At 48.3% G+C, this 22,842-nt stretch overlaps 1 non-coding gene across 1 annotated transcript; it reads left to right on the top strand.

Moving 5' to 3' along the window:
* Positions 1 to 7,954: 7,954 nt before the first annotated feature.
* Positions 7,955 to 8,027, top strand: TRNAV-UAC (transfer RNA valine (anticodon UAC)). The gene has a single exon. It is a non-coding gene; the product is annotated as a tRNA-Val (tRNA).
* The last annotated feature ends 14,815 nt before the right edge of the window (positions 8,028 to 22,842 follow it).

Below are 22,842 nucleotides of genomic sequence, written 5' to 3'. Positions count from 1 at the left end.
GAAGGCGCCTCCCATGCGGAAGCTGAGGCTCAGGCCTTCAGGTTCCCAAGTTCTGAGCCCTGTTCCCTTGGCACATGAGCTGCTGGCACCAGATGCTTGATTCTCACAGCAAATGCGGCATCCCACCCAGACCTCCTTGGCTGGGGCACAGACCGTTCTGGGAGGGTCACCCTTGGCTGACAGACGTCTGAGAGGTTCTGCCCACCCCCCAGGGACTGATTCTGCAGCAAGACGGCCCTGCCTCTTGCCTTCGTGGGACAAACTCCTGGCTGCCACACACCAGAGTTCCCCATGGGCTGCCATGGCTTTGCTAGCTGTGCCCTGCCCTCGCCTGCCTCCCAACCCCCTTCAGCCAGCACCCCCCCCCCCAGTCACTCGCATGAGAACGGCCACCTCAGGCGCCGCTTCTAGGGAGCCTGGCCTGAGAGAGTCCGCTCCGCTTGCTCTCTTCCAAGCACTTAGCAAATATAAACCATCTGACCATCATGACAACATCTACGGATAGTCCTTATTTCATGTGCACGTCACTAGAGGAGAATTCAGAAAAAGGGGGGACACAGCGTGCCAGTGAAGATGGATGGGAGACCCCCGCTGGAAAAGCTTTATCCACATGCCCAGGTGGCCCCTGGAGCTCTCTGACTCGGAGAAGTACAGCAGGCCTGTTGCATTTATCTTCCCTGAGTGAGCTAACTAAAGGAAAAGGCCAGAACTTGGGGTGCCCAAGGCCTGTTGACAGCACCGTTAGTCCTTGTTGACTTGAAAGGTTTGCCCTAGGCAGCCGCTGCTGGTCCCTGCAGACCTGTGCAGGCAGCTGGGCCGGAGGCGCCGGAGGAAGGGAGTCCTGACTCCCCAGCACCGCCAGCCATTGGGAAGAATGATCTGCGTGTGCTAATTGTCAGGGAGAAGAAGGCCCGTCTTTCTTACGGTCCAGCGGGGCTTTCCATGCGGGACTAAAGACAGAGGCACACGCCGGACACTGGAGGGGAAGAAGTCTTCGGTCTGAGCTGAATGCACAATCACACATTCTTTATTGCCTCTGTATTAAAACCACAGCCTCGCCAACAACGAAAGTACAAACATTGCTGTGACCTATCCTCTCACCAAGATTTCTGATGGAAAACCAGCTCAGGAAAAATCCACTTAGGCTCTGGGTAATTGAGGTGCAGATGATTGTTTGCAGCTCCGACCTTCTGGGAAATCCCTTTTCTGCAGTGGTTAAAATGCACTCAACTACAGCTTGCGGAAGATTTTCCTTCAAATGCTCGTTAAGGAGTAAAAGCAGCACGCTCTTTGCATGCCAGATGAGCAAACACAGAGTTTGAAGATTTTTACTTTCAATTAGATTCCGCCTCTGTCCCCACTCCTCTTCCCGAAGGAGAGTCTTTATTTTATCTTATTTTATTTTATTTTCAAATACAAGGTACAAATTTGCATCTAGACACGTTCGATGCTTGAGAAGCTTCTAGAAAAGGGGGGTACCATGAAGGCCACAATCGTCGTATCTAAAATGAGAGAAATAAATACTGCCAAAGGAGTCTTGCTTACTTGTGTAAACAGTCAAGTGTTCTAGGAAATGACACATGGGCTAATTCTGCACATCGAGCTGAGAGGAAACCGGAAGTGGGCCGGATTGGGTCTGAAGAAGAAATGGCTCATTGTTTGGCATTCTTTAAATGCTAGAATAATTACTCAATTATGGGCACTTCCCATATATTTAAATAATGCAAATCCACAGGCTGTCGAGGAGATTAGATGGGGTTCCTGCTAATTCCTGTCTCGCTGGTTTAGGGACTGCAAAGGAAGAGATAAATGCCAAAATCCCTAACCTGGGACCCCTCCGCAGGCTCGGGGACTGGAATGGGGACAGGGTGGGGTTATTCCCTGGTGTTTTATTTTGTGGCTTTATGGCTTTAACTTTGACACTTACTTGACTGTGATCAGAAAGGCTGTTGTTTAGATTTTGAGTGGGGACGGAGAACCTGACAGCGCTTTTCTCAAATGTGTAGATACAGCCAGTTTGGAGATTCGGGTGGTTCTCCTTTCCTGACCTTCCACTCCAAAGACTGCACGTCGGGTATTCTGGAAAAGTCAGCTGTGTGGATAAGCCGGGCAGCCTGCGTTCGGTCCATTTTAGTGCGTTATTCTGCTGTGTGTCGGCTTCCCAGCACAAAGCAGTCTTCTTAGAACGGGTCCTGGCTGTCACGCTGCAGGCACACTCCACTTGTACCTGAGGAATTAAAATTCAGATTAAAAAAAATGTTAGACCAATTTCTCTCCCAAACTTAGAACACTCAGAACCACCCACTTCCTTCCTCTCCAAGTCTCCCCTCCCAAGGCTACATTTTTACCGCTTTTCCTTCCCAGCCCATGGGTTATGTCCAACAAAATGCTAACGAGTAGACTGAAAATGTACCCCAGGCAAACCATAATTTTAGGAAGACACAGCTGCCATGAGCCAGCATACTACAAGACGCTTCCTCCTGGCTGGGCTCTCTGGGTCAGGATTATGACTCTGGTCCCCTGTGTATTTGGAAAAACAGATCCTTAAACTGCAGCCCTCTGCCTTGTGAGCCAAGCCGAGCAGCTTGGAAGTCTCCCGCTTACAGAAACAAGAAGGAGGATTTAGGCAACACAGTAAGGAGCAGCCTCTGGGTCATGAACCACTTTTTTTTTTTTTCCATCTGACAACACTGGGGGTACGATTTAGTCTCTTCTGTAGCATGAATGGAACAGCTTTGGAACACAGTTAACGTCGCTAGATCCTGGAGCGACAACCCAGCAAATCTACAAGATGGTCGTTACGTATCAGTGATTCTCAGCCCGGGGCGATTGTGGCCCCCAGGGGACACGTGGCAGTGTCCCGAGACACTTTTGGAAGGAGGTTGGACTTCATCCGGTGAGTAGAAGCCAGGGAGGCTACTCAGCCTCCCGCCATGCACAGGACAGCCCCCCACAGACAGTGCTCACCCCCACGTGTCACTGGTGCGGAAGCAGAGAGCCCCCCCAGCACAGGTGTGATGCAGGATGACATTCGTACTGCCTAGGCTTTCTGGTGGGGAAGCCAAGGCTCAGGGAATGTAAGTAACTAGTCCGATGTGATCTGGCCACTGCTATAAAGCATCAGCCCTGAGACGGAAGCTTGGCGTTCCCATCTGACCTCCGTGTTACTCGGGGTTTTCCAGAGAAACAGGACCAATAGGAGATGATAGATAGGCAGCTAGAGAGATAGATAAAAAGATTCATTCTAAGGAATTTGCTGACGTGATTATGGAGGCTGACAAGTCCCAAGACCTGCAGACAGCGACGTGGAGACCGGGGAGAGCCAACGGTGTACCCAGTCCAAGGCCAGCAGGCTCGAGCCTCAAGAAGAGCCGATCTTTCAGTTCAAGTCCAAAGGCAGGAAAAGTGATGTCCCAGCCCAATGGTCAGGCAGAAGGACTTCCCCCTTACTCACAGAGAGTCATTCTTTCTGTATTATTCAGCCCTCGACAAATTGGATGAGACCCACCCACATCTGCTTTCCTCAGTCTATTGATTCAAACATTCGTCTCGTCCAGAAGCAACTTCACAGACACAGACCAAATATCTGGGCACCACATGGTCCAGTCAGGTCAACGTATAAATTAGAAATCATATCTTTCGACTTTATAACCAGTTGCTCAGTGTTTCCACAACTCTTTCTGCTCACAGAGTGGTTCGAACCAGCAGCGGCCGCGGGGTGGGGGAGCTCACGGAGCCCCGTGCCCAGACCCATCAGGGCGCAGAGCGCTGGATGACACACACAAAAGGGGATGGTTTGGGGGGGATTTCACAATATCGATTCCAAGAGCCATCTGGGTAATGTTTTCCTTAACTTCATAATCAATAAGGATTTATTTATCATTTTAGAGGTGCCAAGCCCGGGGCGCCTGGGTGGCTCAGTCGGGGAAGTGTCTGCCTTCGGCTCAGGTCGTGATCCTGGAGTCCTGAGATCGAGCCCCACGTCATCGGGCTCCTTGCTCAGCGGGGAGCCTGCTTCTCCCTCCCCTGCTCTGCAATTTTCAGTGACAGCACAGAAGATCGTTTGGGGGAAAAGACCCTGCCCCTGCAAATCAAAGCACTCGTTTCCAAGGCTTCTCTGTCAGGCCAACTACCTCCCCGAGGTCAGCACAATCTTGCTGGCAGGAAAAATGTCCACTACTCCTATGCCCTGGGTTCCCGGGTGTTGGGGGTTGAAGTATGTCCCCAAAAGAAATGTTCAAGTCCTATGCCTGGTACCTGTGAACATGCCCTTATTTGGAAATAGGGTCAGATGTAATTAGTTAAATTAAGATGAATTCAAACCCACGTAGAGTGAACCCTTAAACCAATATAACTGGTGTCCTTAGACAAAGGAGAGACACAGACACACAGGGAGAAGGCCATGTGATGAGGGAGGCAGAGACTGGAGTGATGCCCGCAGCACTGGAAGCTGGGAGAAAGACTCAGAACGGATGCTCCCCAGAGTCTTCGGAGGGAGACAGCACGGCCCTGCCAGGACCTTGATTTCAGACTTCTAGCCTCCAGAACAGTGAGAGAAGAAATTTCGGTTGTTTTAAGCCACCCGGTCTGTTACTTTGTTACTGCGGCCCCAGGAAACTCATAGGCCTCCACATTTGTCCCCAGGCTCCTGCTATTGCCTTGAGGTGGGCGGTGGGGACAGGAATCTATGGAACTCTGTCCTCAGAGTCCCAACCAATGCCAGGAAGTCCCAGAAAACAGAAACCCACCTTGACAGCACCCAGAAATCCCACCAAACCCAGGAGCCCCAGGTCTGTGACGCTTGACTCCAAGACTCCGTTCCCTAAACAGAAATGGCCAGCATGCCGTGCAGACCAGAAGCAAGCCAGAAATGTCCGTATTTGCCGTGTGCTGCCCAAAGTTAACAAGTGTCTTGAACCACTGGGTGTCCACCCTGTAGATAAGAGAAGCGTCTCTTCTTGAAAACATTCGGCTAGTCCTCAAGGAGTGATGGAATCAGAATTTGAATGAAGCCCCCACCCACCCCCATGGATGGACTGGATCTTGGCTTGAGCTTCAGTGGCTGCTAAGATCACGAAAAGATAGCCATCCAGCACTGACACATTTCCGTGGAAGAACACACCACCTAGGACTCGGTCTTGCCAAAAAGTCAAACCTGAATCGGATCAAAGCCTGTGGATCTGATTACCAGCTCCCAGGAAATACAGACATCACAGGGCCATATTAACATCTTGGGGATGCTATCAACAAAATCCCAGCTGGGGAAACTCTACCCAACCAATGACCTTGTTTCTTCGAGAAATACACTTCTAGGGGGACAAAAGAGATGGAAAGGGAGCCTGTGGATGAAAAAGAGACTACAGAGACATAGCAACCGGTAGCATGGTGTGGGCTGTATTTGAATCCCAATTAACAAACCAACCGGAGGGGCGCCTGGGTGGCTCTGCCAGTTATGATCCCAGGATCCTGGGATCGAGCCCTGCGTCAGGCTTCCTGCTCAGTGGGGAGTCTGTTTCTGCTTCTGCCCCTCCCTTCCACTCGTGCTCTCTCTCCGGCTCTCTCTCAAATAAATAAATAAAATCTTTAAAAGATAAATAAATGAACCAACTGGAAAAAACATCTGTGATATTTGAGGCAACTGGAAATGGGAATACTCCTTGAGAGTTGATGGTCTTAAGGAATTCTTTTTTTTTTTTAATTTAGGTTGAATAATGATATTTCAGTTATTTTTTTTAAATAGTCCATACGTTGGGGTGCCCGGGTGGCTCAGTTGGTTGGGCGTCTGCCTTCAGCTCAGGTCACGATCCCAGGGTCCTGGGATCGAGTCCCACATCGGGCTCCCTGCTCAGCAGGGAGCCTGCTTCTCCCTCTGCCTGCTGCTCTCCCTGCTTGTGGGCACTTGCTCTCTCTCTCTGTCAAATAAATAAATAAAATCTTAAAAAAAAGAAAAACTTTAAATAGTCCATACATTTTAGAAATGCATTTGGAAATAATTATGGGAAACGTGATATATCTAGGATTTGCTTAAACATAATACAGGTGATGGAGGACAGGAGTGAGTGGATTTGAAACAAGGTCATTGTGAGTTGATAATTGCTGAAGCTGGTGATGGGTCAAGGGGGTTCATTATGCTGCTCTCTGTCACGTATATATGCTTAAAATTTCCATCATAACAAAAAAATGTTTTAATTAATTCCATCGGAGCTTCATAAAAGCAGCTGAGCCAATAGAATCTGAATTTTGGATACTGGACTCATTTTCTCTAGCTGCTGTAAGAAATCACTGTAAGCACAGTGACTCGAAAGAACAGGCATTTATTATCTTACAGTTCTGGAGGTCAGAAGTCCCAAATGAATCTCTTGTGCTAAAATTAAGGTGTCAGCCAGGCTTCGTTCCTTCTGGGGGCTCCTGGGGAGGCTCTGTTTCCTTACCCTTTCCAGCATCTAGAGGCTGCTTGTATTCCTTGCCTCATGGCCCTTTCCAGCAACTGGGTCCCTCTCCCACCCTCAACTTGCGTCTCACCCTTCCTTCCCTGACACTGACCTCCTGCTTCTTTCCTACGCGGACCCGTGTGATTCCAGCGGGTTCACGCGGATAATGCAGACTCATCGTTCCATCTCAAGATCTTGAATTTAACCCCATCTGCAAAGTCCCATATGCCATGTAAAAAACATAGATTTGGGGGATTCGGATGTGTCTGGACATCTTTGGGGGGCCATTCTTCTGCCCACCACAGATGTGATCCAGACCAGGTATTTCACATTGCCCGAGACATAACATTTTTTCGTTCTAAACCGGGAGCTGCTGGAATCTAGTGAGTAGAGGCCACAGACTGTAGTACTGAGGTTGAGAAGTTCTGGGCAAGAAGCAACAGAAGGAAAAGGGCATCTTATGTTCTCTACGGTAGACCTACAAAGAGCAGGTAATGGATAAATATTTGTTGAATGAATAATTAGCCTGCCATTACCTACATCGCACCTTGTCACTAAGATGACCTCAGATTTGGCGACCGCAGCTCAGACAGGGTCCTGTGAGATACTAAAAATTGAATGTAATTTGGAATAGCAAAAAAAGTATGCTTTCCTGCTGAAACCACAAAAAGAGAGGCGCCCAGACTTGATGTGCCTCTAGGGAAGAAAACACCACCACCTATTAAGCAATCCTGCCCTAAAATCCAAACCCAGTCTGATCAAAGCCTTTAGAAAGATTCCATGGATTCCCAAGGTCTTATTAGCAGATAAAAGGGTATTTACACATCTTAGGATTCCTCAAGTGCAAAGGTCTTTGGAGCTAGAGAGAAGAGTACACAGGGTGAGAACCACATAAAGGCAAAATCCAGTCAAGAGCTGGAGCTGAAAACGAAAGGACAGGGGGGCGCCCGGCTGGCTCAGTTGGTGGAGCGTGTGACTCTTGATCTCGGGGTCATGAGTTCAAGCCCCCCGTGGGGCGCACAGGTTACTTAAAAATAAGGTCTTAAAAAAAAGAAAAAACCCTAAGGGTCAGGGTCTTGAGACCTCCCATGAAATACAGCATGGAGGACATAGCAATCACTAATAGACTTCAAGTGTCCCATTAGGGCCACCGACAGGAATCTAGCCAGGGGCCAGCCCAAATCTTGAGTGTGTATGCGGGCTCAGTCATGGGATGGTAACTATCATCTGTAATGGGAATGAACCTCTGAGATCGAGAATTTAGGAAAAGTACAGGAATTGAAGAGAATCGAAACTATGGGATTCATATTTGGGGTGAAGAAGGAATCTGTGCGTATCTGATATCTCATGCATTCATAAAGTTTCAAAGATTTTCTGAGCTTTAGAAACCACTGTAAAATGCATAATTAGGTAATTTATCTAAACTTGTAATTTTCGTTGAAAACTAATTTTATCTACAGTATTGGAACATTCCTTTTTCAGTTTTGGAACATTTTTAAGAAAACTTAAAAAAGAACAATGAAGGTTCCATAGTGTAGTGGTTATCACGGCTGCTATACACGCAGAAGGTCCTGGGTTCGAGCCCCAGTGGAACCATGGGTGGGACATTCCTTTTCTCTGGGGCGCCTGGGTGGCTCAGTCCTTTGGGCATCTGCCTTCGGCTCAGGTCATGATCCCAGGGTCCTGGAATCGAGTCCCACATCGGGCTACTTGTTCAGCGGGGAGCCTGCTTCTCCCTCTACCTGCCCCTCCTCCCATTTGTGCTCTCTCTCTAACAGATAAATAAAATCTTAAAAGGAAAAAAGAAAGAAAGAAAAGAAAACCTAAGCTTCACTATATGTTTAATTCATTAGACTCAAAAGTTATTTGCATACTTGGAAATGTATTTGTTAATTGAGACACTTGAAGTGATTAAAAAGGAAACTGACTGCAGTACACTAAGTTGTGTGGGGTGTTCAGGGCCTTTTTTGGGTTTTGTTTTTCTAAGAATTTATTTTTAAGTCATCACTACGCCCAACGTGGGGCTCAAACTCATAACCCCGAGATCAAGAGTCGCACACCCCACCGACGGAGCCAGCCGGGCGCCCCGCACTGTTTTAAATGTGCTTGCAAATTCGGGACAGTATTTAATGAACTAAGCTTGCAAGTAGGATCAAGTATTCTCCAGAGGCCCCTTAAAAGTGGTCGTTACTATTTGCCAGAATTAAAAATGAATTAAGAAAAAGAATAATAAGATTTCTAGGCTAAACTTAAAAGGTTAAGGTAAACAAGGCATTTGAACCTGTAACTTAAATAAATTGACTATCAAGTCTGTAAAAATGAATACATCTCTTTTGCACACACACGCACGCACACACCACTTCGGGGGGCTCTAATCACCTCTTCCGAAGAGCTGTACAATGTACAAATTACAAATTACTGGGCTTACATTTAAAAAAGCACATGTCCGTCTTTGCAAGCCTATGGCAATCGTATGAGCAAGTACCAATACTATTTACCAAATACATTGCACCCACACTCAGTAACCTTACTCAGCCCTCCAGATCCCGCTTAGACCTGATAAGGTCGGAGAGAGGTCAGGTTGCATTCTTCCCGAGGTGCTTGTGTTCTGTTCTGCTCATAATCTGAGTCTAATACTCTGCTCTTGTCATGTTCTCATCCACTATAGGGGTGTGTGTGTGTGTGTGTGTGTGGGAAAGAGAGAGAGAGAGAGATTGGCTGTCATCTGAATACGTTATTTCACCCCTAGCCAGCTGGTTTAGGGTCCTTATAAAGGACCGGCTTAGCCCTGGGGAGTGTTGATGGAGGGTCCAAATAACCCTGTTTGAGGCCGCCGTGCGCTTCGGAAGTTCCTGACCTCTGACTGTTTGAATTCCACTGTGGCCTGATTGTGCCCAAGCACACTGAGAGTCCTACCCTGTGGCCCACCAGGCAGCACCATCACACCTCACTCCAGGCCTGCGGAATCCGCATCGGCCCACAGCGCCAGGCCCGCGGCCGTTTAGGAAGCCTCCGCGTGGAGAAGCGTCCGAGCAACACGAGCAGCTGTTGCCGCGATGTTGTGCGGCTGCAGTTTCTGCTCAACAGAGTCCACGGTAGCATTTGTTCTAGTTACTTTTTTTTTCCGCTCTTTTTTTTTTTGACATCTTTATTTTTTTAATTATTTTTTTAATTTAAATTCAATTAATTCACATATGGAGTAGTATTGGTTTCAGAGGTAGAGGTCAGTGCCTCGTCAGTCTTATGTAACACTCAGCGCTCATTCCGTCACGCCCCCTCCTCAATGTCCATCACCCAGTAGCATTTGTTTTAAATGAAAACTTAAATTTTCGGCAAATTTCCTCTATCAGTCATTCAGTTGTGTGTATATTTGTTACTGAGTTAATGCAAATGGCGCTTGGGTGGTTGGAACATGATGTTTCCCCAGGAGGCTCCGGCGAGATGGCCAGTGGCCGGAGGTTTCTGCTGTAATCAGTGGAGCCCTAGGGCTCCAGGAAGTGTGCTGAGCTCCAGCCAACCCCAGTCCTAGCACCCTAGATAAAGTTCTGGGTGGATTGAAGAAGGTCACACATGCATTTCTGTTCCTTATGTCAGGAGGAGGGAGTCTGTTTAGCCTCTTACTTTGACCAGTATAACTGGATGGGAGTGACGGGCTAGGCCTTCCTTTCCCAGGCTTAAGAGCAGGGGCCCTTCTACTGTCTGGTTCTTGGAAACCAGGCACCATGCAAGGAGTCTGATTACTCTGAGACCGCTCTGCTACAAGGCCGCCCAAGATGGCTATGTGGCAAGGAACACTGAGGAACCAACTGTCTAAGTTGAAGTCTTCTCGAACCTTCCGTTTCAGCCAGCGTGAATGCCGCTGAAGCCACATGGAGCAGAGCTGAGCCCTGCCTGACCCACAGAATCATGAACACACCATAAAATATTATCTTTGAAGCCATTCATTTTGGAGGTGATTTGTCACCTGGTGATGAATATCTGTGACAAATGCTCAGACCTGCATACCAGCCCCCTACTTCCTGTTGCCCACACAATAGGTCTGCCAAAGCTGAGAGGAGCTCCTCTTGCTCGAGGGAGGAAAAAAGGTAGGAAACAACGAAAGCTGAGCTAGGGAAGACGAGCCGACAAACAGAACATGAGCACGTGCAGAAGAAATTTGGGCCTGCTTCCATTTCACCACCCGTTCCCAGACGTGGCCAAGCAGCGGTGCCCCCATCACTTGTCTTCTCCTGCCCATCTTTGTTGAAGCGTAACTTAGTACAAGTAAGCGTGTAAGTCATAAGTGTGAACCTCAGTGAATGTTTGTGAAGTGAACTCAGCCGCTGAGCTGACACCGGGTCGGCCCTTGAGACACCCTGTCCTGGCCTCTTCCACTCACCAAACTGTCCCTAAGGGTAACCAGCCTCCTGATTCCTACCAGCCTGGGTCAGTCAGGCCTGCTTTGAAATATCCTGTCACTAGGATGCGTTCCATGTGTATTTTTTCGTATCTGGTTTCTTTTTCTCAACTTCACGTCTGTGGGATTCAGTCCTGTTGGCGTATGTAGTCGTGGTTCATTGGATCTTGGGGAGGGTGGGTCCCGTTGCCGGATTAACTGCAACGTATTTGTGTGGGGGCTGATTTTACCTAAGCCAAGGGCCAGCAAACCTTTTCCGTAAGTGGGCAGATGGTGAATCTTTGAGTCACTGCGGGCCGTAGGTCTGTCACAACTACCCGTCTCTGCCTTGGTAGCCTGTAAGCAGCCGCATGACGTATTTGCGTGGTTCGGAAGTGGTTGGATAAGGTTGCGTACCAATAAGACTGCCTTTATTGATGCTGAAATTTGAATTTCATATGGCTGAGTGTATGGTTAGCCTTTTAAGAAACTGTCAAAATGTTTTCTCCGGTGGCTGTACCATTTTACATTCCTACCACTAATGTAGGAATGGTCAGCGTTGCGGCACCTGGATGGCACAGTCGGTTAAGCGACAGACTCTTAGTTTCAGCTCAGGTCGTGATGTCAGAGTCGTGAGATCGAGCCCCGAGTCGGTCTCCACACGCAGCACCGAGTCTGCTTAAGACCCTTTCTCCCTCTCCCTTTGCCCTTCTCCCAGCACACCCTCTCCTCTCTCTCAAATAAATAAAATCTTACCAAAAAAAAAAAAAAAACGGACAGGTTTCTCCACATCTTCATCAGCATTTGGTGTTGTCACTATTGTTTCTGTTTTTAAATTTTAGCCTTTCTGATGGGTGTGCAATAGTATCTCATTGTGGTTTTGATTTGCATTTCTCAAACGGCCAGTGCAGTTGAGCCCCTTTTCATCTCTTGCCATCCGTATATCCTCTTCTGTGAAATAGCTCTTCATGTCTTTTGCCTAGTTTTTAATTGGATTGCTTGGCTTTTACTGGTGAGTTTGACAGTTTGGTCACCTGTAGCGAAGGCTTTGGGTTGCCTACCCAGCACCCACCTACTCTCCTTCCTACCTGAAAGAATCCAAACATTTTTCAGGTATCCAGCCCTGAACTGCACAGCAGGTCTCTTGAAGGGAAAGCCAACTCCTTCTCTTGCTCTGAGAGTCAACTCAACACGAGTAACCTTATCATCTTCTGCCTAGTCCTGTTTTCAGGAAAACCAGTGTGACCCGATTCTAGCCATGTGACGGGACATAGGATAGGAAGGCTTCTGGGAGAAGTCTCCTCTCTTTTTAAAGAAAATTCATAGGACGGGGGCGCCTGGGTAGCGCAGTCGTTAAAGCGTCTGCCTTCGGCTCAGGGCGTGATCCCGGCGTTGTGGGATCGAGCCCCACATCAGGCTCCTCCGCTGGGAGCCTGCTTCTTCCTCTCCCACTCCCCCTGCTGTGTTCCCTCTCTCGCTGGCTGTCTCTCTGTCACATAAATAAATAAAATCTTGCAGCCCAGAACATTCTAACTTGCAGAAACACCTGCCCCCTTGCACGTGGTTATTGTTGAGTATTGTAGTTCCGCCTGTTTTTAACCAACCCGCAGGTACACCCCGCTCCGGTTAGTCACTATAGCTGCTGCTGTTTATCTTGAGTTAACGGGGCATACACAGAAGCCGACGTACGACAATTAGTCAATACACACATGGAACATTTACAAATGCAGACCTGGTAAAAGTGTACAAAGCAAGTCTGAACACATCCCCAAAACACCGATAGCAGATAGACCATCCTTATGGAGGGAAAGACCAGCCACAGCCCAAGAGAAGACATTTGCAAAGCTCAAAACTGTTCACTGGGCTAGGTGCCTTTCCTGGGCTGCGTGAGCTTCTTGCCCTAGCTCCAGCCCTGTGGAGAAAGCTGGCCGTGCCCCCCCCACCAAAGCTTAGCTCCTGTTAGTACAGTCACCTTTCCCAGGCTCTGCGCATTCCTGTCTGGTCAGAAACCGCAAAGTCTGAGATTTTATCCTCCTGCAGGCTAACGAGTCAGCCTACCCCGGTTTCATGTACATATCTTTTTTTTTTTTTTCATGGACATATCTTGACGGAAAGCACCAGAGCCCTGGTCAGAGACACAGACTTTATTCCAGCAAGAAGTAGCAACCAGAGCACTCTCTTGAGTTGGTACCAGCTCCCCGATTCCCATAGGGCGACGTGCACCTGCACGTGGCGGGGGGGGGGGGGGTGGGGGACGCCGCACACACAAGAGAGGAATCCTGAGTTAGGAAACCGAGCTGTTATCAGGCTGCTCCCATCCTCCGCTCCAGAGAGATGACCCTGTCAGGAATGCAAGCAAAACTCCCCGGGGGGCCACACTGGAAGGTAAGCAAAGGTCTCCGGTGGCAGGATAAGGCTTTCGGATCCTGGAATGTCTCCAGGGAGGGCGATGTTCTTCTCTATCTTTATTATGTCCACTATCTCCCGCTCTCAAGGCTGGCTGCTATCCCATCATCCTTGAACAAGCTTGCAGTGCCCTTTGCTCGGCAGACCTGGACTGTGTGGAAACACCAGAAATCCAGGGCGGATTGTTGTCCGATGTTTGCCTGGCCGCCCCAGGCCTGAGGCAGTGACATGCCCACTGTCGCCCGCCTGGTGTGGCGCCCTACCCCTCATCTGTTGCCCCCAACCTGTCCATGCTTTTGTAAATAGTCCCTTCCTGAGCTCTCCTTAAATTACTGGGTTTGCGCATTGCCATGTGCTTCTTGTAGAGACCCCGTCGGAATCAGAAATACGTGTAAAACATATACAAATCGTTAAGAAAAAGACAAACAACCCAAGTGCATAATAAGCAAAGGCTATGGATAGGAAATTCACAAAAGTCAAAACCTGCTGGCCGATGACCACAAAAAGATGCTTAACATGGAAGATTCTCAAAGCTACATGTCCTACCCCACAGAGGAGCTGAAGAAATGGGACTCTCGCTCAAGACTGGCTGACCTGGAAACTGCAGTCATCTGGGAGTGCGATTCAGCAGGACCTAGTCGAGCTGAAGAGGCTCGCCCCTTTGAATTGGCCCTTCTTGGAATGCCAAACTCCTCAGCTCAGTACGTTCAAGCCTTCTCTGGGCCCCTAGAGAAACTCCCGTGCACCCGCCCCATCCCAAAAGCGGTGATTCACAAGTATTAGAAACAACTAAATACTTATCAATAGGGGAATGTGTTAATGCATTCTATTTATAAATGATAATATCTTAGAGCAGTTAAAATTAACTGGGTCTAGGGGCGCCTGGGTGACTCAGTCATTAAGTAAACGTCTGCCTTCGGCTCAGGGCGTGATCCCGGCCATTCTGGGATCGAGCCCCACATCAGGCTCCTCCGCTGGGAGCCTGCTTCTTCCTCTCCCACTCCACCTGCTTGTGTTCCCTCTCTCGCTGGCTGTCTCTCTCTCTGTCAAATAATAAATAAAATCTTAAAAAAAAATTAACTGGGTCTATATCAACATGAGTAAATCTTAAAATCATAATTTTTGTGTGTGTTTTTTTTAAAGATTTTACCTATTTGACAGAGAGAAAGAGAGAGCACAAGCAGGGGGAGTTGCAGGCAGAGGGAGAGGGGGAAGCAGGCTCCCTGCTTAACAGGGAGCCTGATATGGGGCTCGATCCCAGGACCCCAGGATCATGCCCTAATCCAAAGGCAGACGCCTAACCGACTAAGCCACCCAGACGTCCCTCGAAATCATAATGTTAAGTGAATAAAGGATATGCCCTTGTGATTGCGTTTATGTGTGGAATTTAAAAACTCAGAACAATTCTATGCTGTTTATGAAACATACTTTTGTAATTAAAGTGTAAGATCAAGGATAGGAAAAATAAACACCAATTTCACGTTAGAGGTGACTGTTGGGATGGAAGGATAGAAATTAACGGGACAGAGGGAACTTCAACTCTACCTGTAAACTTTTTTTTATTAAAAATATCTGAAGCAGGGGCGCCTGGGTGGCACAGCGGTTGAGCGTCTGCCTTCGGCTCAGGGCGTGATCCCTGCGTTGCAGGATCGAGCCCCACGTCGGGCTCCTCCACTATGAGCCTGCTTCTTTCTCTCCCACTCCCCCTGCTTGTGTTCCCTCTCTCGCTGGCTGTCTCTATCTCTGTCAAATAAATAAAATCTTAAAAAAAAAAAAATATCTGAAGCAGGAGCACCCGGCTGGCTCAGTCGGTGGAGCACCTCAGGGTTGTGAGTTCAAGCCCTACGTTGGGTGTAGAGATTACTTAAAAATAAAATGTTTAAAAAATATACCTGGAGAAAAGATGGCAAAAACATGTATCAAATTTCAGCAGTGACTAATTGGGTGACCATGCTTTTTCCACGTATATTTTGTATATAGGAAATCTTTAATAATTTAAAGATGGTTAAAACAGCCTAAACGACCAATTTACATCAGTTAAACAAGGCACAGTGTGTCGACGGGCTGGAACACCGTGCAACCTTTAAAAACCACCAGATCAAGAATTTTAGGGAAACAGGGAAATTCTCAAAAGACGTTTGATATGAAAGGGTAGATTACAAAACAATTGCATGGGTGGGCACATTTTATTTGAAAACCTGCATCTTCCTCTTTCCATCACACGTCTGTAAACATGAAGATAAATGCTAGACTGTCAATTTTGGCTGTGTCTGAGGAGTATGACTATAGACTTGTGTTTTCTCCTATATATCAATTATTACAATGACTACATAGTTGTTTTATCATACAAATAAACAATTTAATGAACAATTTTTTGTGTGCAAGGAACACATCAAAATGAACAACCCAACAATTAACAGCACTGTTCCATTTCAGACCAAATACCTGGAGAGCATTTTTGCTATTTGTTATGCCTATGCTGCCCTCTTGTGGAGAAATGGAAAATGCTTCTGAATGTAGAGTAATTTCTAAAATCCCAAAGTATTCTTTACATAGTAATAAAGACACTATATATAACTTCATTATTAAAAATTGATACATGCTCCTTACAGGAAATTTAGAGCACCCAGAAAAGTACGAAGAAAGGAAAAACATCACAGACTCTCGCTTCACCATTGGCTCAGGATTCTGAATCCGCAGGCGGGGGAGATACAAAGATCAGGGCACTGTAGGTCTGTCAGTATAAAGTCTACTTTCCTGCTCCTTGGGTGCTAAACTTGAACTTGAGGTTGGTATTTGATTCTTGCTTTATCTATCATCAGGCCTCTTCATTTTTACAAATATCTAGCAATATGGTCCCCGTTCAGATACTTTGGTTGCTTCAAGTTCTTGGTTTTGTTTCGTTTTGTTTTTTAGCTATGATAAAAAAAAATGTTGCAATAAATATCGTACATATATAATCTTGGTGACATAAATATTTCTATAATGTAAATTCCAAACAGGGTCTTGCTCGATGGTTACATGCATTTATACATTTCATTGATATTGTCCAATCGTCCTTCAGAAAGTTGCGTCCATTTGGCTTTCAATAAGGCTTGAGTACTCATTTCCCGATCGGCCATCCTCAACACCACCCGGTATCACTCAACTTCTTCAATTAACTTCTGGCAATTCGCAAGGTAAGAAATTCTATTCCAGGGGCACCTGGGTGGCTCAGTCCTTAAGTGTCTGCCTTCGGCTCGGGTCATGATCCCGGGGTCCTCGGATCAAGCCCTGTGTCTGGCTCCTGGCCCAGCGGGAAGTCTGCGTCTCCCTCTCCCACTCCCCCTGCTTGTGTTCCCTCTCTCACTGTGTCTCTCTCTGTCCATAAATAAATAAAATCTTTAAAAAAAAAAGAAATTCTATTCCATTATTGTTTTGGTTCACATGTGTTTCATTACCAGGTATTTTATTATTATAACTGTGGAGGTACAATCGTTTTTTCCTGTTGGATGGTGACTTAGGTTTCTTTGTACGCTTTGGTTCACTTCATCTTTTTTCTATTGGGTTTTTTCATCTGCTTTTCTTCATCTTTCTTTTTACTGACTTTTTATTTTGAGCTCTGCATAAATTAGGTAAATCAGCCATTTGTCATATGTTGCAAATATATTTTTCTCTAATGTCATTTTATAATTCTTTATTTTCCTTCCTTCCTTCCTTCCTTCTTTCCTTCCTTCTCTGCCTCCCTCCCTCTCTCTTTCCTTTCCCATGCAGGGATTTTACATCATCACATAGAAAAATTTGTAAATTCTTCCTTTTCAGTTTCTGGACAAAGATCATTTAAAATAAGACATTTTAGGGGCGCCTGGCTGGCTTAATGGGTAGAGCACACAACTCTTGATCTCGGGGTTGTAGTTTCAAGCCCCACATTAGGTGTGGGGATTACTTAAAAATAGAATCTTTTTTTAAGAAAAGGCATTTTAAATAACGGACAAAAACTATAGGAACCTACAGGGTCTGGTTGGAGGAATGGCTGCAGTAGCGCCGTGACCGGCAGAGATGAAGACGGGGCGGGGCCGTGGCCTGAGAACTCAAAATACATGAGTCAGCGGTAGGTTTGGTCATCGCCTGAGAAGCCAACGTGGACACACGCCTCAAGCTGTGTTTAAAGGACTCTGGGAACTCAGGAGGTGCTCAAAGTCATGGCCATGGGTAGGGAGCACACCTGGGAGACGCTGCTGCCCCGTGGGCCTTTCTCGCTGGGCCAGAGGGCCAGTGGGTGGGCAGCAATACCCCTCGCGTTATGTTGAAAGTAGTCCGGGGATATTGTAAAAAAAGAAAATCTGGTCAAGGCATGCCGTATGAAAAAAAAACCACGTATGATTTCACCACAGTTCATATCTTAGCCCATTTTCTCCCCATCTGTTTTCAGCTCATATTTTTAAAATTGGACTCACACTATGTATGCATTCTTGGTTTTGTTATTCTTTGCTCTGTATTTTCCCCAACCTTTTATTATGAGCATTTCCAAATATTCAACAAGATTGAAAAAATTTTACCACTAACGCACGGATACTTCCCGCCTGGAGTCTACCTTTGCCATTTTACTAGCGCTCCTTTTTCTCGGATCTAGCCCCGCACCCATCTCTGTCTCCGTCAATCAGTCGTCAATCCGTCTGATTCTTTGATGCATTTCCCAGTAAATTGCCCACATCTGTGAGCGCGTCTCTCTATGTCGCCAAGCATGTCACTAACCAGTGATCCGTATTTGTTAACGGTGGTTTTCTTTGCAATAAACGTGACAAATAGTGAATTGCACCAATCTTCGTATGTGTGGATTTTACCCATTTTTTTCTCATTCACTATTTATCATAAGTTTTTGCTTAGAATCACATGAAGTCAACCAATGCATCCAGGAAGGCCGAACAACTTTGGGAGATACCATCTCCCCCTCCGGGAGCGTGGCGCGTCTCATGTCTTCTCATTGGCTCTTGGGAACGCTCAGGAACTTTCAGACAGGCTCAGGCACTTTTTACATCAAGCTTATTGCTAGGTATTTGAGAGTTTGTTGTTTTTGTGAAAGGACTTCATTTCAATTCTAATTTCCAAAGGACCACTGTAGGTACATAGAAAGGTGGTTGATTTTTGTGTATTTAGTATCCAGCAGTGTAATGAAAGTTTCTGCTGGTTTGCAATCGCTTTTTCAGGCGTTCTCTTGGGCTTTTTTAGGTATAGAATTAAGGTAGCTGAACAATGATTTATGCACCCATCTAGGATAATTATACCTCATTTCTCTGTCTCTGACTTACATCACCCTGGCTAGACCTTCCAGAACAATCTTACATAACAGTGGTAATGACGAGTTTTCGAGTCTGGTTCCTCACTTTCAGGGAATTCCTCCAGTGCAGCGATTCACCAGCGGGGACCCGGGGTCAGTGGAGGGGTGCTTTGCTGGGGCGAGTTGGAGCATGGGTGGTTTGAAAACGCTCCACAGCGATTCTGAAAAGTGTCACCTCCCCCAGGTTAGGTAAAACCGCATTCATGTTTCACCAAAGATTTAAGTGTTCATTTAAAATAGATACCATTGGGGCGCCTGGGTGGCTCAGTGGGAAGTCTGCGTCTCCCTCTGCCTGCCCATCCCCCTGCTTGTGTTTTCTCTCTCTCTGACAAATAAACAAAATATTTTTTAAAATTTTAAAAAGAGAATAGATGTCATCAAATGAAGTGTCTTTTGTTTCTTAGTTCACAAAGAGTGTTTATCAGCAATTCACGGTGTGATGTGAATCTCTCAGATAAATAGAACCATTTTATTGAGCTATTATCCACATCCCATATAATTCACACATCCGAAATGTTCCAGTCAGTGATTTGTAGTATATTCACAGGGTTAAGCATCACCATAATGGTTTTAGGACATTTCCATCACCATAATGGTTTTAGGACATTTCCATCACCACAAAAAGAACCCCCGTCCCTGCTAGCAGTCGCTCCCCTTCTGCTCCCAGCCCCTGCTGCCGCCAGCCTCCTCTCCGCCTCCAGGCAGGCTCTGGAGATTTCATGCAGATGCCGTCAGATCCTGGATGGTCTTTTGTATCTGCCTTCTTTCACTTACATCATGTTTTCAAGGTTCGTCCACGCGGTAGTAGGAGAAAAACAGTCACTTCCTGATTTCTCTCCACCAAGTTCGCGGGGCTCAGCGACGGGGCGCCACCAACCCTGCGACAGCGAGCACCCGGGTGGCCGTGGCCTTCCCCGCTCCCGCTCCCGCGGTCCCATTCAGAGCCGGGGCGCGGTGACTGAGCAGGATGTCCTGCCCACACTTTGGTCTGGAATCTATAAATCCGTCCTCTACGGTGCGTGGTTTGCTCGCGGCCCCCCGAACTCCGGCCTGTGCACAGTCGTCAGGAAATAGAAGGCTTGGGGGGGGGGGTATCAGCCAAGATCTTCGAAGTCTAGCTGCGAATAGCCTCAGTCGCCTCCGAATGCCTCTGCTGCCCAAGGGCCATGCGTGGCTGTCACCTCCAGTCAGCACACTTGCTGGTCCCCTCTTTCCCAACGAGCCCCAAATCCGGGCACTGCAGCGACCTTCACCTCTTTTCCCTCCGTTCCTGCGGCCACGCCCTCGACTGGGCTGCCACCTCTCCTGTGCTTTGCGGTCCCACCCCGGAGGCAGCCTCCGGGCCCCAGCCCTGCCCGCCGCTGCCCCTGCGTCCTTAGCCAGGTCGCCGCCTCCACTCCCGCCTCCCGCGGGCAGGCCCCGGCTCCCGGCTGCAGGCCGGCTCTCTCTCCGCTCCTGGAAACCTTCCCCCCCACCTCGGCCGCTCGCCCCCTCCCCGGCTGAGGGTCACTCCTTTCCCTGTCGGCACTCCCCGGAGCACTTTCCAGCCCGCGGCGGCCGCTGCGTCCCTCTCCTGTGCCCCTTCCGCAGCCTCTGTCTCCCCCTGGTGGCCCCTATCAGGCTGAACTCGCTTGCTGGTCTATACTGTCTGCCCCAGGCTACAAAGCCGGACCCTGTCTTCTCACCACCGCACTCCCAGCCCCTAACGCCGGCAAGAAATATTTCTTTAGTCTGGGTTGCTCGACCTTGAGCCAGTGACACTGGGGGCCCGATGATTCTCCAGGGGAGGGGGGCAGCGAAGAGTGCTGTCCTGTGCACTGCAGGACGTTTAATGGCATCCCTGGCTTCTACCAACCAGAGGCCAGCAGCCCCCTGTGGTCAGGACAACCTGAAATGTCCCCAGGCATCGCAATTGTCCCCTGAGGGCCAAATCCACACCAGGTTGAGATTCCCTTTAAGACATCAGGGAGAGAATGAAGGAATCCTGTTGAGAGGGACTCCACTGGTGGCACTGATGAAACCCGGGGGGGGGGGGGCATTTCCTTTGCTCCATCTGATGAGTCAGAGAACGCAAAATGAGACCTAAGAGGGCAGGGAAAAAACTCAACCATTCTCTTTATCTTATCCACGTCCTCACATCTCGTTAAAACCAAACCAAGCCCATGCTGGGAACTCCGGCAACTTGTTTTCCTTATCTGCCCTGCGGCCTCTCCCCTCCCCTGATTAGGGCTCCCATAAGCTGTCTATACCAGCGCTGCATGCCACTGAAACCATTTCCCCAAGGCCCCAGATACCCCCATCGTCCCCCTTCTTGCTAACACAGGCTCTCCCCTCCCCCTTATTTGGAGCCCCACGCACAGGCTGATCCCCCCCATGATAGCAGGTACCCCTTACTGAGTGCTCCCCACAGGCCAGGAGGTGTCCGAGAGCACACCCTGCCTCGTGCCGTTCTGCCTCAGCTCCGGGAAGGCAGCTTACTGTCCCCAAGGCAGCCGAGGCTCAGTGAGCCTTCGCAATGTGCCCCAGTCCCATCACTCCTAAGTGGAAGTGGTAGAATTCTAAACCAGCCCTTTCCGACTCCAGGACTGGGCCCTTTCAAGATTCCACGACGTACCGTTCTGAGAGAGCTTCTCACACTGGGGCATGTGGGTGCAGGACAGCCTGGAGGTGTAGGAAGTTTCTGGCATGCTGGCTGGAGGACTGCTTCCGGCGTCCGTGCTGCCCCGTTCACGCCTCCTCCGCCCCATGCAGTTGCATTCCTGGCCACCAGAAGCTTGTAACAAAAGCCCCTTCTCAACTGTGGCCAGAAGGACCTTTCCAGAATGCTAATCCCGCCATGAGGCTCCCGCCCCCGGCCCCAGATCCGGGAAGGGGCCTTCTCTGTTTCCTCGCTGGCTCCCCCTGCCGGCCACCTGCTCCCTGCCTTCCACTTCAACCACGTTGTGCCCTGAGTCCCAGAGCCTTCTGCCCTCGGTTGTTACTTGAGTGCTACCCTGGGTCAGTGTCCTCTGGCCTCAAATCTTGACCTTGTTTGCCTTCCCAGGGCCTAGAACAGCCTCTGGAACGACAAATGCTAACAGTTGGAATGTGTGAACGAGTGGTTGGAATGCTTTGATGGGGATTTTTTAAAAGATTTATTTATGTATTTGAGGGCAGAGGGGCAGAGGCAGAGAGAGAATCCTGAAGCAGACTCCCCACTGAGCGCAGAGCCCGCCGTGGGGCTCGATTCCAGGACCCCGAGACCACAACCCAAGCTGAAAACAAGAGCAGGCTGCTTAGCCGACTGAGTGGCGGGGAATTTTAAGTGGTGAACACGGTCATTTGAGTGATTGGGTCTTATTTGACAGCACTTCTTTTAATCTGCTTAATGGCTTTCGAAGAGACACAGTTTAAGATTCCATTCTCATTATTGTACATCCATCTCCCCCTCCTTAAAAACAACTCATATAATAGAAGGGCAATTGCTTGGAAAATTGGACCAAGACAGTTGCAGGTTATGATTCAGGCTTACAGTCTCTGCCACCTTTGAAATATGAGGAACAGAGCTTGAATCCTACCACCGGGCTTGTCATTTTTATGTCTTCCATGTGCTAGGGCTTAATAGGGAGGAAAAGGTCCAGAAGAATGGAAACAGCCAGCCGTTGAGGCCTGTGATGTGCAGGGCATTCTACAATCTTTGCACATAAGGACAATTGTTGGCCGGCTGAATCTATGTCATAATACCCGTGACGTGCATACATAGTATCAGTCTCTGTAAAATTTGTTACTAATGCTTGGGGGGCACCTGGGTGGCTCAGTCTGTTGGGCATCTGCCTCCGGCTCAGGTCATGACCCTGGAGTCTTGGGATAGAGCCCCGCATTGGGCTCCTTGCTCAGAGGGAAGCCGGCTTCTCCCTCGCCCTCTGCCCCTCCCCTCTCTCTCTCAAATAAATAAAAAAATCTTAAAAAAATACTTTTGTGTGTCTCTGAATATAAATGTCAACCCCATTGAAAACACTTTGAGCCACAATTAAGCTGGCCTGTGTCAGCCTGGCTTACACGCAGCAGCCTGAGAAGATTGCCATAAAGGAAGCTCTGGGCCCTACTCCAGCTTGCCAAACAAGGTCTCGGAGAAGAAGAAAGCAGGAAGGCCGGAGAAGAGCCCAAATGCTTGAGGCCTACACACCGGCTTGACAGCAAAGCCGCTTGACAAGAAAAACTGCCAAGGCCTTTGGTTCCTGATCCGAGCTTCTCCCATCTCTGAATCTGGATTTGTTCCGGGTTAATATCAGGGCAGAAAGAAAACTGGGAGCTCCTGTCTACAGGGCTCTGTC

The sequence above is a fragment of the Ursus arctos genome, chromosome X (assembly GCF_023065955.2).
Source record: "Ursus arctos isolate Adak ecotype North America chromosome X, UrsArc2.0, whole genome shotgun sequence".
NCBI lineage: Eukaryota > Metazoa > Chordata > Mammalia > Carnivora > Ursidae > Ursus > Ursus arctos.
This window is presented reverse-complemented; position numbering and strand designations above follow the sequence as displayed.